The following is a 17,378-nucleotide window of genomic DNA, read 5'->3' as shown; positions in this document are numbered from 1 at the left end:
AATTATGAATTATTGATGTTACTGATGAGTTAATATTTATACGGGTATAATTCTACTATCGGTTATATAAAGGTGTTACAAGTTATACGTAATGAAATAAATCGACCCAATGCTATGTGAATTCTATGATATTGATATTGTATTGGTGATATGTGATATAAATGGTTTAGTCACATATATGGCATTTAGTATGCAAGATACAGAGTTTTCGATGTTGGTCTCAAGGGTTCAACTGTAAATATGATGCTGCGAGAATAGAAATGATGATACAAATCAGTACAGGTATACATAGTACACTTGACAAGCAAGTGACATTGATAAATATATATGACACGTGAGTAGATGTGATAAATTACACATGAATTACATAACTGTTAAGGAAATAAATATTGAATTAGATGAGGCTGGTTTAAAAGCAATCTTATTGCTTAAAATGACAAGCTTTATGTTAAATCTTTTATACAGTGCTGATAATTATGCGAGCTTACTAAGCTTATTCGCTTACTCTGTCTATTCTCTGTATTTTACAGTGATTCGAATACTCACTCAGGTTGGAAGTCATCGAAGATTTAATCACACTATCCAGGAGGCAATTGGTATTCCTGAACTCTTAGAAATTGGGTAAAATGGCATGTATAGGCTAGTTAATAAGTTGATTATATGGTCACTTGTTTATATGAATGTGAGATGAATTTTGAGTATTATGATCAAGCTATGTGATATGGCTTGATATAAGAAAAGTTGGTTTGATACAAAAGCATTATATGATGTGTGCATTTAGTGTTAAAATTTATAATTAGTATTTTGGTTTGAATGATATGTAATTATGGATGAGTTGATAAGAATGTTGAAATGTGATTAATTTGTAAGTGGTATTTAGATGCTTATATATATGTGACTACATGGAATGGTCACTTTAGTATAAGCTTATACAATTGTTTTAAGCATGATATGTTGGATTAGTGTTGAATGATGTTGACGATTGATAAGTTAAAGTCTTACTGTTCCAGTTTGAGTTATAAATCCGGTAATGCCCTTACCTATTCTGGCGACGGTTACGGGATAAGGGTGTTACAATATGGATGTGTTTGAAAAGTTTTTAAATTGAACGAAATTTTATGGCTCGGTTTTGTATGAATGTAAGTGTTTAAGTCCGGTAATGCCTCGTACCCTATCCCAGCATCAGATACGGGTAATGGATGTTACATGGGCACGGGCATGTGATCTACCCATGTAAATCATGTTTTGACCTTGCCAAAGGGACACGGCCGTGTGGTCTGCCCGTGTGAGGAAGTCCAGGCCGTGTTGATTTCGTACGTTGGCCTATTTTCTCCGTTTTTGGCCCGTTTCTCGTTCCTTTCACTTCTTATGCTCACCTAAGTATAAAATATGAAATTAAGGCATTAGGAGCATCGAATTCACCAATTTTAAGGAAAAATCATCCATAAAATGTGCTAAGCATGGGATAGAAATATGTATAAATTATGGTTTATCAAGGTGCTATCAATATCGGTGATGTCCTAGGTACTAATTCAATAGAAAATTCCACCTCTCTGATCGGCAGTAATCCAAGTAACTCTTCTAGAAACACATGAGGATACTCACAAACCACTAGCATTGACTCAAGCCTCGGTTCAGACACTTTAGAATCCAATACATAAGCAAGGTAAGCATTGCAAACTTTTCACACATATTTCTACGCTAACGTAGCAGAAATAACAATAGACAACCCACTCACACAATCTGATTCAATACAATAAGATTTCGTCTGCAATTTACAATAGCGTCGTGTAAAGTTAGCCAATCCATGCCCAAAATCACGTCAAATTCATCAAACGGTAATAGCATCAAATCAACCGAAAAACTATAACCCCGAGTCATCAAAGGACAATTCTTGCAAACTTTATCAACAAACACATACTGACCTAGGGAGTTCGATACTTTAACAGCAAATTAAGTGGACTCAACAGGTAAATTCTTACTAGATACTAAATTCGTACAAAAAAACGAATAGGTTGGTCCCGGATCAATCAAAGCATTAACATCAGTATAAAAAATAAGGAAAGTACAGGTAATGACATCTAGCGCAAAAGCATCCTCTTGTGCACAAATAACATAAGCCCTAGTTGGTGCTCGTGCCTCGGATCTCTTAACAAAATCTTTCGTTACACCATCGCTTCTACTCAAATTATTGGGATTATGAGGTGGTTTACCTCTCGCAGTTGTGTTGTTCGGCCTCGTAATTTGAACTTTTTCTTTCTCGAATTTCTCAAGGAAATTACGATGATAATGCTCGAAGGAACCACACCTGATGCACGATCTGTTCTTCATTCAACATTCATCATAATGTGGTCTTTTATAGTGCTTACACTCGACTCTGACATCTTCGACACTACCTACACTCACTACAGACGTAGCCTAAGGTTTGGGACTGAAGCGCCAGTTACCTCTGTCTCTATTGGAGTACCCTACTGAAGCTGTAGAACGATTATGATGTTCTTTTATCTCTTTGATGCTGACTAATATGACTTCCCAGTCGATCTCTTTCTCAGGTCTTTAGCTTCAAAATTAGCATGTGTTTTCTCTTTACTTAGCTCTTTAGCTTTATGTGCTCGGTCAACCAATACAAAAAATTCTTTCAGCTCAAGAATTCCAACTAGAAGCTTAATGTCTTCTTTTGACCCTTCCTCAAATCTCTTACACACAGTAGTCTCGGTCAGAATACACTCCCAGGCATATTTGCTCAGTCTAACAAATTCTCGTTCATACACTGACACAATCATACGGCCCTGTTTGAGCTCAAGAAATTCTATACATTTTTTATCGAGAAATCTTTGACTAATATATTTTTTTGGAACTCAATTTGAAAGAATTCCCAAGTGATCCACTCTCTCGACACTACAGAAATCAACGTGTTCCACCACTAGTAAGCCGAATCTTTCAATAACGATATCGTACACTTAACACACTCGACCAGTGAACAAGATAGTTCGTCAAAAACTCCGATTGTATTCACTAACCAAAATTTTGCTCTTTCGGGATCATCTTCAGCAGTAGCTCTGAATTCCTCATTCACGTACTTACGAATCTTATCAACAGGTGGTTTACTAACTTGTAATGGTTCCATACCTTGAGGAATAACAGAAACTAGTTAGGGAGTAGGAGGGTTGGAGGTTGTTGAGTAGCTAGGTTTGTCAGTACGAACTTAGTGAACCAATCACTCGTCATCTGGAAGAAGGCTTCCTTAGTCTCTCTTCCTCGGCCCTCAAATACTGGCCTTGTACCTCTCGATGCTACTCCGTGAACAGGGGCTTGAGTGTTGATTTCTACTTTATCGAAGTCAGCTCGATTGGATGTCATTGCTATATGAAAACATGTTTTAAAATGGTCAGGAGATATCAAACTATCATAGGTTATATAATGGCATGAATAGCTAGACTCGTACACACCACGTTCAGTCTAAGATTCGACTAAATCGTAGCTCTGATACCAATAAATGTAACACCCCTTACCTGTATTCGTTCCCGAAACAAAGTTACAGAGCATTACCAGAAATTTCACATCAAATAAATATAATTTTTAAACATTTCAAATCATATCATTAATCATATTAAAACAAATCCAAATCATACATATTATCCCTTATACGAGCCCTCTAGGCCCTAAATACACTTTAGAAACAAGTCAGACAAATTAGAAACTCAGAGAATTTTTCAGAAACATTGAAATCTTTCAAAGCTTAGGGGTCACACGGCCAATAGACACTCGCTTGTCTTAGGCCGCATTCGAAGTAAGGACACACGGTCGTGTCCCAGCCCGTGTCCGTGCCTATGTAACTCACTGACTTGGGTCATACGGCCAAGCTACACGCCCGTATGCCAGGTCTTGTGCTAGGCCGTGTAACAACCTGACTTGTAACCCTTTGGAAGCCACAAGGGACACACAGCTGTGTCACTTGGCCTTGTGTGACACACGACTGAGACACACATCCATGTCTCTGCCCGTGTGGATGAAAATAGGTCATTTTTACAAACCATTTTTCTCACCCAACTTGGCATATACCTATAACTAAAATTGCACATATACACAAGCCATAACAAGGCATCAAAATCATGCATAAACAAGTCATATACATATAGTATAATATCATACAACCAATATGACCTTAGGCACCTCAAATGACTATATGTAAACATGAAAAATCATGTACTCATTTTGGTCAAAATGATAAACTAACTTTCAACAAGATTTGCATCAATTCATACCATTGAATTCGCTTACCAAAAAACATAGCAAATTGTACTAAATATACCATTTAACTTCTAGAATCAATATTCATATATGTCATTCATAACCAAGTACCAATTCACCACATTCCTAACAAGTCACATGACATATATAATATGCATATTCACTATTATCATTTCATCATCCATTTTCAAACATAACAAGCCAAGCATCAACCATTTTAAAGCTAATATTTACATGCCAAATCTATATATATTACACCACCAAAATACCATAACTTAAGCCAAACCAAATGGTCATCTCAACTTCAGAACACATAGCCAACATTAGCTAAAATACCTATACATGCCATTATAACCAAAATCAAAACAACCGAAAGTACCAAAAGAGTCGATGGATAGTGTGATATAGCTCCGACAAGCTTCCAAACTGAACCAGCTTCCAATTCACTATAAAACACAGAAAATAACGCAGAGTAAGCATTTAAGCTTAGTAAGTTAGTATAACTTAAAACATAACTTACCATTTAATTACAAAATAGGTAAGATAAACATAGCATATCCCAACATAATTTGGCCAAATGCCTAAGCACATTTACACCAACCATGTTAGCCATGTAAATACATGGATGAGCACAACAATTGATTAAGTTGCATATACATGTATCATCCAACTCAATTTTCCATATACCATGTAACAACATTTCCATATAATTCATATGTATCCCTGCAATAGTCCGTAATGAACCCTTACCATTTCATATCAGAATTATGCCCATTGAATCATTAGAATTTTGTTGGATACCCAGGATAGCTCACACATAGTGTGCTAACTCATATAACTGTAATCCATCAAATCCTGTAAATATATGCTAACACGAGTTGTGAATTGGTATGCTCACACGAGCTGTGAAAATAGGTCTGGTCACACGAACTGTGGAGTTTCCACAGCACATGTTGGACCTCAGCCATCGGTAGGATGTTCAGGACTAGTACTCGAATAATGTAAACCCGAATGACATGTCATTTATATCCTACGAATTCCTAAGGTTTCAACGGGGCTCGGTAATAATTGTATGTCATTGGATATGCAAGCGGTATATACGTATAGCAATTCATAACGCAAGTATATTTCAATCAAAAGCATATATACACAATTTAATTATACGAACTTACCTCGACGAGTATACGTAGATACAGAGGCGATTAATCTGAGACTTTCTCTTTGCCCCGATCTAAAATCGTACGAGGTCTGTCTTGATCTATACGGATAAATTTAACTCAATTCAATAGATGTTTTATTCAATTTAACACAAAATCATATTTGGAAAAATTACCATTTTGTCCCTATACTTTTAATCTCTTTGCAATTTAGTCTATCTCACTAAAGTGGAAATTTATGCAATTTCACCACAACCCACGATAGTCGAATATCAATTAGGTCTCTAGCAAGCCTTATATTTCATTTATTTCATAATTTGACCATGTAAAATTTTCTATTTTTAAATTTAATCCTTATTTGACATTTTTATCAAAAATTACTTAATAAAAGTTGTTTATTTAACAACAACTATCCATTTTCTTCCATAACTCATCAAAACCCGTGCATGTTTATTAATGGAAAAATTGTAATAGTTTAACACTTTCACAAATTAGTCCTCGGCTTAGCTAGATTAAGCTACGATCCTGAAAACATAAAAATTATTTAAAAACATGACAAAAATCACTTACCAAGCAAGATAAATAACCTAGCAGAAACTTCAAGCTTCCATGGATATTCTTCTTTTTTAGTTTTAGTTAAAGATAAAAGTAAAAGATGAAAGCTTAATTTTGTTTTATTTATTTTATCATTTAATTACCAATTTACATATATAACCTTAAAAATTAATCAAAATTTCCATAATGCCAAACCATGTTCATCCACTAACACCATTAATCATCTAATTAGTATTAAAGGACTCAACTTTAGGGTTCTATAGCTATTTAAAACTTTAAGCTACTAGAACTCAACTTTTTCACTTTACGCAATTTAGTCCTTTTTTATCAAATTAAGTATGTAAATGGTAAAATTTCATCACGAAATTTTTATAAGGTATTACTATCATACTGTAGGAAATAAAATAATAATAAAATAATTTTTTTGACGTTAGATTTGTGGTCCCAAAACCATTATTCTGAATTCACTAAAAACGGGTTGTTACAACTCTCTCCCCCAAAGGAATTTTCGTCCCCGAAAATCATACCAAAAACAAGTTCAGATATTACTTTTTTATAGTTTCTTCGAGTTCACAGGTGGCTTCTTCTATTCCGTGCCGCTGCTAGATAACTTTTACTAAAGTTATGTTCTTATTTCTCAATTGTTTCACCTCTCATGCCAAAATTCTGATCAGTTCCTCACTATACGACACATCAGGCTGTATCTCGACATCCGTCAAAGAGATAACATGTGAAGGATTGGATCGGTACCATCATAACATAGACACGTGGAAGACATTACGAATCCTTTCTAGTTCTAACAGTAAAGCTAATCAATGCGTAACAAGTCTGATTCGTTTAGTAATCTCATACGGCCCGATAAATTGCAGAATCAGCTTCTTTTTGGAACCAACTGAAGGAATTTCTTCTTGGGTGATACTTTCAAGAATACCATGTCACCGACTTGAAATTCTCTGTTTTTACATTTAAGATCAGCATAAGATATCTGAAGATCTGAAGCTTCTTTCAAACTATCTTAGATCACTTTTACTTTTTCTTTAGTCTGACGAATCAAATCAACCCTATGTATCTTTTTCTCACTGAGCTCAGTCTAGTATAACAGAGTTCGGCATTTATGACCATACAAAGCTTCATATGTGCCATCTTTATGCTCGACTGAAAACTATTGTTATAAACGATTCAACCAACGGCAAATATTTTTCCCAGTTGCCTTCAAACTCTAATACACAGCAACGAAGCATATCCTCGAGAATTTGAAGTACTAGCTCGGACTGACCACCGGTCTGAGGATGAAATACACTACTAAAATGCAATCGCATACCTAATACTTCCCGTAATTTTCTTTAGAATCATGATGTAAACCGCAGATCTCCATCCGAGATGATAGAAACTGACACCCCGTGTAATTCGACAGTCTCAGAAATGTATAATTCAGCTAATCTCTCAAGGGAAAAATATGCATGTACCAGAATAAAATGTGCTGACTTCGTCAGGCGATCAACGATAACCCAAATGACATCTTTACTTCTAAGAGATATAGGTAAACCCAATACGAAATCCATAGTAACTCAATCTCCTTTCCATTCCGGTGTCATCATTGGCTGTAACAATCTAGAAGGTACTTGATGTTTAGCTTTAACTTGATAACATACTAAACATCTCGATACAAAGTTAGAAGTCTAACATTTCATTCCCGGCCACCAGTACGTTGTTTCAAATCACTGTACATCTTATTACTTCCCAGACGAACAGACAAGCTACCACTATGAGCTTTGGCAAGATTCTCTGGATGAGCTCTAGACTCTTTGGTACACAAACTCTACCTCTAAACAATAAGCAATCAATGGGTCCTATCTGAAATTCTAAATCAGAAGTCAACTCAAACTGTGCCCGTTTAGCCAGCAACTCAACATCACAATTCTAAGCTTCGTAGATCTGTTGTAAAAATATCGGTCTAACTTTCAACTCGGCTAAGATCGAGCCATTCTTAGATAATTTCAGTTGCATGTTCATCGCTCGCAAAGCAAATAAAGACTTTCCACTCAAAGCGTCAGCAACTACATTCGCATTTCCCGGATGATAATTAATGATCATCTTATAATCTTTTAACAATTCGAGCCATCTGCGCTATCTTAGTTTCAAATCTTTCTATGACATTAAATAAGTTAAACTCTTATGATCGGTAAATATATGACATTTTTCACCGAACAAATGGTATCGTCAAATTTTCAACGCAAACATAATAGCTACCAACTCTAAATCATGTGTTGGATAATTCTTTTTTGCATGGCTTTAACTATCTAGGAGCATAAGCTATCATTTTGTCTTCCTACATCAAAACACAGCCTAAACCATTTAAAGATGCATCACTAAAAATTACAAACTCTTTACCCAATTCAGGCTAAACCAGAACTGGTGCCTCGATCAATAGTACTTTCAACTAATTAAAACTTTATTGACATTTCTCAGACCATTCAATTTCAAAAATGTATAATTCAGTTAAACCAAGTGGCGTCACAAGAAATTTATAGTGTTCGTAGCTGGTTTTGAATGCAGTTTTTGACACATTCGAATCTTTAACTCGTAGGTGATAGTAGCTAGAACAAAGATCAATCTTCGAAAATACTGTGGCACCTTTCAACTGATCAAACAAATTGTCAATTTGAGGCAGTGGATATTTATTCTTGATTGTAACCTTTTTAAGCTAACGACAATCAATACACAATCTTATCAATCCATTCTTTTTCTTAACAAACAGAACTGGTGCACCCCAAGGTGAGAAATTGGGTTGAGCAAAACCCCTATCTGTCAATTCTTGCAACTATGCCTTCAACTGTTTCAACTCAGTAGGAGCCATTCTGTAAAGCCCTATCAATATAGGTGATGCCCTAGGTACTAATCTAATAGAAAATTCCACCTCTCTGATCGGCGGTAATCTAGGTAACTCCTCTGGAAACACATCAGGATACTCACAAACCACTCGTACTGACTCAAGCTTCGATTCAGACACTTTAGAATCTAATACATAAGCAAGGAAAGCATTGCAACTTTTACTCACATATTTCTACGCTGACGTAGCTGAAATAACAATAGGCAACCCACTCACACTATCTGATTCAATATGAAGTGTCTCACCATTTTGACATTTCAAGACAATAACCTTTCGTCTACAATTTACAATAGCATCATTTAAAGTTAGTCAATCCATACCCAAAATCACGTCAAATTCACCGAACAGTAATAGCATCAAATCAACTGGAAATTTATAACCTCGAGTTATCAAAAGACAATTCTTACAATCTTTATCAACTAATACATACTGACCTAGAGGGTTCGATACTTTAACCACGAATTCAGTGGACTCAATAGGTAAATTCTTACTAGATACTAAATTCGTGCCAACATATAAATGAGTTGATCCCGGATCAATCAAAGTAGTAACATTAGTATAAAAAATAAAGAAAGTACTGGTAATGACATCTAGCGTAGAAGCATCCTCTTGTGCAAGAATAGCATAAGCCCTAGTTGGTGCTCGTGCCTCGAAACTCATAGCAAAATCCTTCATTACACTGCGGCTACTACTCACATTTCTGGGATTACGAGGTGGTTTGCCTCTCGCAACTGTGTTGATCGACGTTTTAGTGTAAACTTTTTCTTTCTCAGATTTCTTAAGGCAATCATAAAGATAATGGTCAAAGGAACCACTCCTAAAGCACACTCCATTCTTCAGCCAACACTCACCATAATGTGGTCTTTTACAGTGCTTACACTCGGGTCTGACATCTCTAACACTACCCACATTCACTATAGACATAGCTTGAGGTTTGGAATTGAAGCGCCGGTTACCTCTGTCACTATTGGAGTACCCTACTGAAGCTGTAGAACGACTATGAAGTTCTTTTGATCTCTTTGATGCCGACGATATAACTTCTCAGTCAATCACTTTCTCAAGTTTTTAGAATCAAAATCAACATGTCTTTTCTCTTTACTCAGCTCTTCGGCTTTATGTGCTCAGCCAACCAGTACAATAAATTCTTTCAGCTCAAGGATTCCAACTAGAAGCTTAATGCCTTCATTTAACCCTTCTTCAAATCTCTTCCACATAGCAGTCTCTGTCGGAATACACTCCTAAGCATATTTGTTTAGTCTAACAAATTCTTGTTCATACACTAACACAGTCATACGGCCCTGTTTGAGCTTAGGAAATTCTTTACATTTTTCATCCGACAATCTTTTACTAATGTATTTCTTTTGGAACTCAATTTGAAAGAATTTCCAAGTGTTCCACTTTCTCGGCGCTACAAAAATCAACGTGTTCCACCACTGGTAAGCTAAATCTTTCAATAACGATATAGCGCAATTCACACATTCGACTGATGAACAAGACAATTTGTTAAAAACCCTTATTGTATTCTCTAACCAAAATTTTCCTTTTTCGGGATCATCTTCAGTAGTAGCTTTGCATTCCTCAGCCACATACTTACAAATCTTATCAACATATGGTTTACTAACTTGTAAAGGTTCCATACTTTGAGAAATAACGGAAAACAGTTAGAGAGCAGGAGGGTTGGAGGTTGTTGAGCAGTCGGGTTCATCTGTACGAACTCGGTGAACCAATCACTCATCATCTAGAAGAAGGCTTCCTTAGCCTCTCCTCTCTAGCCCTCAAATACGGGCGTTGTACCACTTAATGCTACTCTATGAATGGGGGCTTGAGCATTGCTTTCTACTTTATCGAAGTCAGCTCTGTTGGATGTCATTGCTATATGAAAACATGTTTTAAAATGGTTAGGAGATATCACACTATCACAGGTTATATAATGGCATGGATAGCGGGACTTGTACACGCCATATTCAGTTTGAGAATCGACTAAATCGTAGCTCTGATAACAATAAATGTAACACCCTTTACCTGTATATGTTGCCGAAACAAAGTTACAGAGTATTACCAAAAATTTCACATCAAACAAATACAATTTTTAAACATTTCAAATCATCATTAATCATATTAAAAAAATCCAAATCATACCTATTGTCCCTTAGACGAGCCCTCAAGGCCCTAAATACACTTTAGAAACAAGTCAGGACTAAATCGAAAACTCAGAGAATTTTTCAAAAATATTAAAATTTTTCAAAACTGTAGGGGTCATACGGCCAAGAGACACTCCCATGTCTTAGGCCATGTGGGCATTCGAAGTAAGGACACACGGTTGTGTCCCAGTCCGTGTCCATGCTCGTGTAACTCACTGACTTGGATCACACAACCAAGTCACATATCCATGTGCTAGTCCGTGTAACAACCTGACTTGCAACCCTTTAAAAGCTACAGGGGACACACAGCCGTGTCACCGGCCGCGTGTCACACACTGCTAAGACACACGCCCGTGTCTCTACCTGTGTGGACGAAAATAGGCTATTTTTAGAGGTCATTTTTTTCACCCAACTTGGCATATACTTACAACCAAAATTGCACATATACACAAGCCATAACAAGGCATCAAAATCAAGCATAAAGAAGTCATATACATATGGTATAATATCATACAACCAATATAACCTTAGACACCTTAAATGACAATATGTAAACATGTAAAATCATGTACTCATTTTTGTCAAAATGATCAACTAACTTCCAACATGATTTGCATCAATTCATACCATTGAATTCACTTACCAAAAAACATACCAAATGGTACTAAATATACCATTCAACTACTAGCATCAATATTCATATATGTCATTCATAACCAAGTACCAATTCACCATATTCCGAACAAGTCACATGACATATATAATATGCATATGCACTACTATCATTTCGTCATCCATTTTTCAAACATAACAAGCCAAGCATCAACCATTTTAAGGCTTATTTACATGCCAAATCCATATCTATTACACCACCAAAAAACCATTAAGCCAAACCAAATGGTCATTTCAACTTCAAAACACATAGCCAACATTAGCCAAAATACCTATACATGCCATTAAGCTTAGTAACTTCGTATAACTTAAAACATAACTTACCATTTAATCACAAAATAGGTAAGATAAACATAGCATATCCCAACATAATTTGGCCAAATTCCTAAGCATATATACACCAACCATGTTAGCCATGTAAATACATGTACAAACCACTAATCATGGATGAGCACAAAAATTTATTAAGTTTCTTATACATATATCATCCAATTCAATTTTCCAAATACCATGTAACAACATTTCCACATAATTCATATGTATCCCTGTAATAGTCTATAATGAACCCTTACATTTTCAGATCAGAATTATGCCTATTAAACCATTAGAATACCGTTGGATACCTAGGATAGCTCACACATTGTAATGACCCAAAATTCATGGGCATCGAAAAGTGCAATATCGGGCCTTTGTTAAACCGAATTAGTAAATATTATTAAAAATATTTATGTGTCTAGTGGGTGTCTAATTAGGTTTTTATTAAGTGAATTTAGCTTAATTTAGAGTAATTAGTAAAAAGGACTAAATTGAATAAAGGGTAAAAGTTTAACTATAAATTAAAATAAAATAAAGGGGATTAAATAGGCAATTATGCCTGTTTCATTAGGTGAGGCTGCAAATGGGAATAAAAATATAAGATTTTTCTAAGATTACATATTATATATAATTATTGTTAATTATTATTGTAGTTTTATAATAAATTATTACTATTAAATAAATTAAAATAGTGACAAATGTATGGTAATGATAATAAACATGAGTAAAATACATGAAAATACACTTGTAATATACTTTTATATTTTCTTAAATAATAAGTAAAAAAATTATTAATTATTATTATATTATGAAATAAATTAAATAAAGACAAGTGTAAGGTGATGACAAAATACAAGTGTGTTAATTAAAATATGTACATTTGTAATATATGTAATTTATTTATTTATTATTTAAGTAATAGATATTTGTTATAATTATATATTATATTATTATTAAATTAATAAAAAAAATATAATATAAAGAAAGTAAATAAAACAAAGGTTAAAAAAAACAAAAAAACAAAGCATAAAAGAAACAAAAACCTGAAACGAAAAGGGAGAAAAAAAAGGAGAAAGAAAAGGAAAAGGAAAAACTAGGGTTTTAATGCTTAAAGCTTATTTTGTTAACTTAATTAAGTCCTTTTCGTTTAATTTTAATGTTTTAGAAGCTTTAGAATAAAGTTTTGTTGAAATTAAGTTGAATTTTTGGAAGTTCTTAGGTTTTGAACATAATTCATGTTGAACAAAATGATGAATTGGGGTTAATTGATAGAATTTCTACTTAGAATTTATAGAGGGGTTAAATTGTAAAAGAAGCTATAAGTTTTATGTTAGATGGACTAAATTGAAAGAAATTTGAATTTATGGTTTTAATATGAACATTGGGTAGTCAAGTTGAATATGGCAAGAGATTTAAGTAGAAATGAAGTGTGAATTGAGTTAGAAAAGTAAATGAGTTTAGTTAGGACCAAATTGAAATTGAGATAGAAATTGAATAGAAATTAAATTATTTAATATAGATTGGTGTTGTATTAATAGTGAAAATTATCTTAATTTTTCATAGCTAATAAAGAACTCGAGGCATCAGCATAGAAAGGAAAAGAAAAGATCATCAAGGAGTAATCGCGAATTTTGGGTTTGTATTACTATAATTCAAACTACTATTTAGTTAATGTTATATTTAAAATCTTATGTATGGTGAGTAAATTATAAGGTAAGTATTACTATTGACATGAATGAAATTGAGATAAAGTATGAATATGTTTTAGTATTTAAATTGTTTATTGATTAGAAAGTGGAAAATGTATTTAATTGAATTGTGATTAAATTGAAAGGTATGTTTTGAATTGAAATGAGATTTAATTGAGAAATGATTTGAATATCCTATTAACTAGTCGGGCTAAATCGAATATAGTTTGCATGCCATAGGATTTGGAAGAGTTCAGGGGGCTTTTCGGCTTGGCCGAGTAAATACTGATGTTACTTTATTTCTTCGGATTCTCCGAAGAGGCATTTAATGTCTTTCTGGTGTTTTTGGGAGGATTATTTATTTTGATGTGTTTGGTTGGAATCCGTGTATCCGTCAAAGTCCGAGTGTTGTTAATAGGGTGTTCAATCGGTTAACCGACCCGAAATAACATTAACCGAATTAATCGACCTTTCAAAATTTTTAACCGTTAACCGAACCGAATTTTTTTCAAAAAAATTAACCGAACCAAAAATTTTCGGTTAATTTGGTCGGTTAGCCGAATTAACCGAAAATTATATGTTTTTTAATTTTTGATTAAATTAAGTATAAAATTAACCGAATTAACCGAATTAACCGAATTAATCGAATTAATCGAATTAACCGAATTACTCGAATTACCCGAATTAACCGAATTATTTGTATAAAATTATATATTTTTTATTTTTATTTTTAGTTTTAGATTTTTTTTATTAAATTATTTGTAATTTTTATGATTGGGTTGGGTAATTTGGTTGGGTTGGGTATTTGGGTTAATATATATTAGATTGGGTATTTAGGTTTATGTTGGATTGGGTTTGAGTGAATAGTTGGCTATTTATATATTATAATTTTATTTATTAATTTTTTTGGTTAAACTAAAAAAATTCGGTTAATCGACAGGTTTCAAACCGAATTAACCGTTAACTGAAAACTCAAAAAATTATTAACCGACCCCCGACCGAAAAAATTCGGTTAACCGATCGAATTCGGTAATTCGGTCGGTTAACCAAATTTTTTCAGTTTTACCCAAATTTTGCACACCCCTAGTTGTTAATAGGGGTAATTTAATGAAATAAGAAAATGAATAAATCTTGATTTGAATGAGTTGATGGAAGAAATGAGATAGTGAAATTATGAATTGATATGTGAAGTGAGAATGAGATGAGATTTGAAAGCATGAACTTAAGGTTCATGAATTGATCAAAAATACAAATTGTTGATATATGATATCTGTTGATAGACTATTATAAATGAAATATTAAATTGATTGTAAAATTTGTTCTTATGATTTTCTATATTCCAAGTTGATGTTATAATTTATTAATGTTATATAATTTGAATTATGGTAATACCATTAAGTATAGACATACTCAGCGTACGGTTGTTCCCGTGCGTAGGTTAGTAGAAGTCAAAGGTCTCGGTTCAACATCCAAATCAATCCCTACTTCAGCACAACTTTGGTGATGTACTTTTCTTTTCTGGTAAATGTGACATGTACCTAGGTTATATACATGGGTCATGTGATTTTAGTTATAAAGTATGGATAGTTTGTAATGTTTTGAACTTGGTCTAAGTGAAATGGTAAAGAGTATACTATAAAATTTAGTATTGAGTTTGAATGGAAAATGAATGAAGTTATTAGTAAACTTTGAATTATTTTATGAATTTTTAATTATTAAATTATTGTGTTAATGAATTGGTTATGATTTAGGTGTATTTAAGTATAAATTGTTTTGGTTGTGCCATTAGTTTTAGATTGGTTGTGGTTTGAAATTGTAAGGAAGGTTAGATGTTTATAAAGGGGTTATATTGAGTTCACAAAAAAAATTACGAAAAATTTTGGAGCACCCGATCAAGTCTCGATTCACTTCTTATTCGTAATTTGGGCCCCGAGGGTCCATGAAAAGGTCTTAATGAATGTATTATATTATAAATGTTAATTAATTGTATAATATTTGTAAGTTGTCTGTAATGTCCGGTAATATTTTGTAACCCTGTTCCTGCGACGGTTTAGGGTTAGGGGGTGTTACACACATAGTGTGCTAACTCATATAACTGTAATCTGTCAACTCTTGTACATGTATGCTCATACAAGCTGTGAATCGGTATGCTCACACTAGCTGTAAAAATGGGCCTACTCACACGAGTTGTAGGTTGGAATGTAGCTACACGATGTTGCTCACGTGAGTATTCGCAACACATGCGGATCTCAGCCCTCGATAGGACATTCTAGACCAGCACTCGAATCATGTAAACCCTAATGACATGTCATTTGTATCCTACGAATTCTTAAAGTTCAAACAGGGCTCGGTAATAGTCGTACATCGTTGGATATGCAACTGGTATATACGTATAGCAATTCACAACACAAGTATATTTCAATCAAAAGCATATATACACAATTTAATTACACGAACTTACCTCGACGAGTATACGTATATACGGAGGCAATTAATCTGAGACTTTCTCCTTACCTCGATCTAAAACAGTATGAGATCTGTCTTGATCTATACAAATAAATTTAACTCAATTCAATAGATGCTTATTCAATTTAACCCAAAATCATATTTTGGCAAAATTGCCATTTTACCCCTTTACTTTTAATTTATTTGTAATTTAGTCCATATCTCATAAAAGTGGAAATTTATGCAATTTCACCAAAATCCACTATAGCCAAATATTAATTAGGTCTCTAGCAAGCCCTATATTTCATTTATTTCACAATTTTACGATTTAAAATTTTCTATTTTTCAATTTAATCCCTATTTGACATTTTCATCAAAAATCACTAAACAAAAGTTGTTTATCTAACAACAACTATCCATTTTCTTCAATAAATCATCAAAACCCAAGCATGGTAATTAATTGAAAAACCCTAATAGTTTAAAAGTTTCACAAATTAGTCCCCGTGCTAACTAGATTAAGCTATAACAATCTTGAAAACATAGAAATTATTAAAAACAGGACAAAAATCACTTACCAAGCAAGGTAAATAACATAGCCGAAACTTCAAGCTTCCATGGCTATTCTTCTGTTTTAGTTTCGGTTAAAGATAGAAGTAATAGATGAAAGCTTAATTTTGTTTTATTTATTTTATCATTTATTTACCAATTTACATATATAACCTTAAAAACTAATCAAAATTTCCATAATGCCAAACCATGTTCATCCACTAACACCATTAATGGTCTAATTACCATTTAAGGACTCAAATTTAGGGTTCTATAGCTATTTAATACCTTTAGCTACTAGAACTCAAGTTTTGCACTTTACGCGATTTAGTCTTTTTTATCAAATTGAGCATGTAAATGGTAAAATTTATTCACGAAATTTTTATACGGTACTACTATCATGCTGTGGGAAATAAAATACCAATAAAATAAATTTTCAATATTATATTTTTTGTCCCAAAACTATTGTTCCAATTTTACTGAAAACGGGTTATTACACAACACTTTGTTTCTTGCTTCTCCAAGTGACTAAGTTTCCTCCCACAAGAGTACAATAACCCGTTGTAGACCTTCTATCATCAAGAGAGTAAAGTTTCCTCCCACAAGAGTACAATAACCCGTTGTAGACCTTCTATCATCAAGAGAGCCAACCCAATCTGCATCTATAAATACATCTATCTTGTGATGACTATTTTTTTAGAAGAGAATACCTTTGCCC

The sequence above is a fragment of the Gossypium hirsutum genome, chromosome A02 (assembly GCF_007990345.1).
Source record: "Gossypium hirsutum isolate 1008001.06 chromosome A02, Gossypium_hirsutum_v2.1, whole genome shotgun sequence".
Taxonomy (NCBI): Eukaryota; Viridiplantae; Streptophyta; class Magnoliopsida; order Malvales; family Malvaceae; genus Gossypium; species Gossypium hirsutum.
This window is presented reverse-complemented; position numbering follows the sequence as displayed.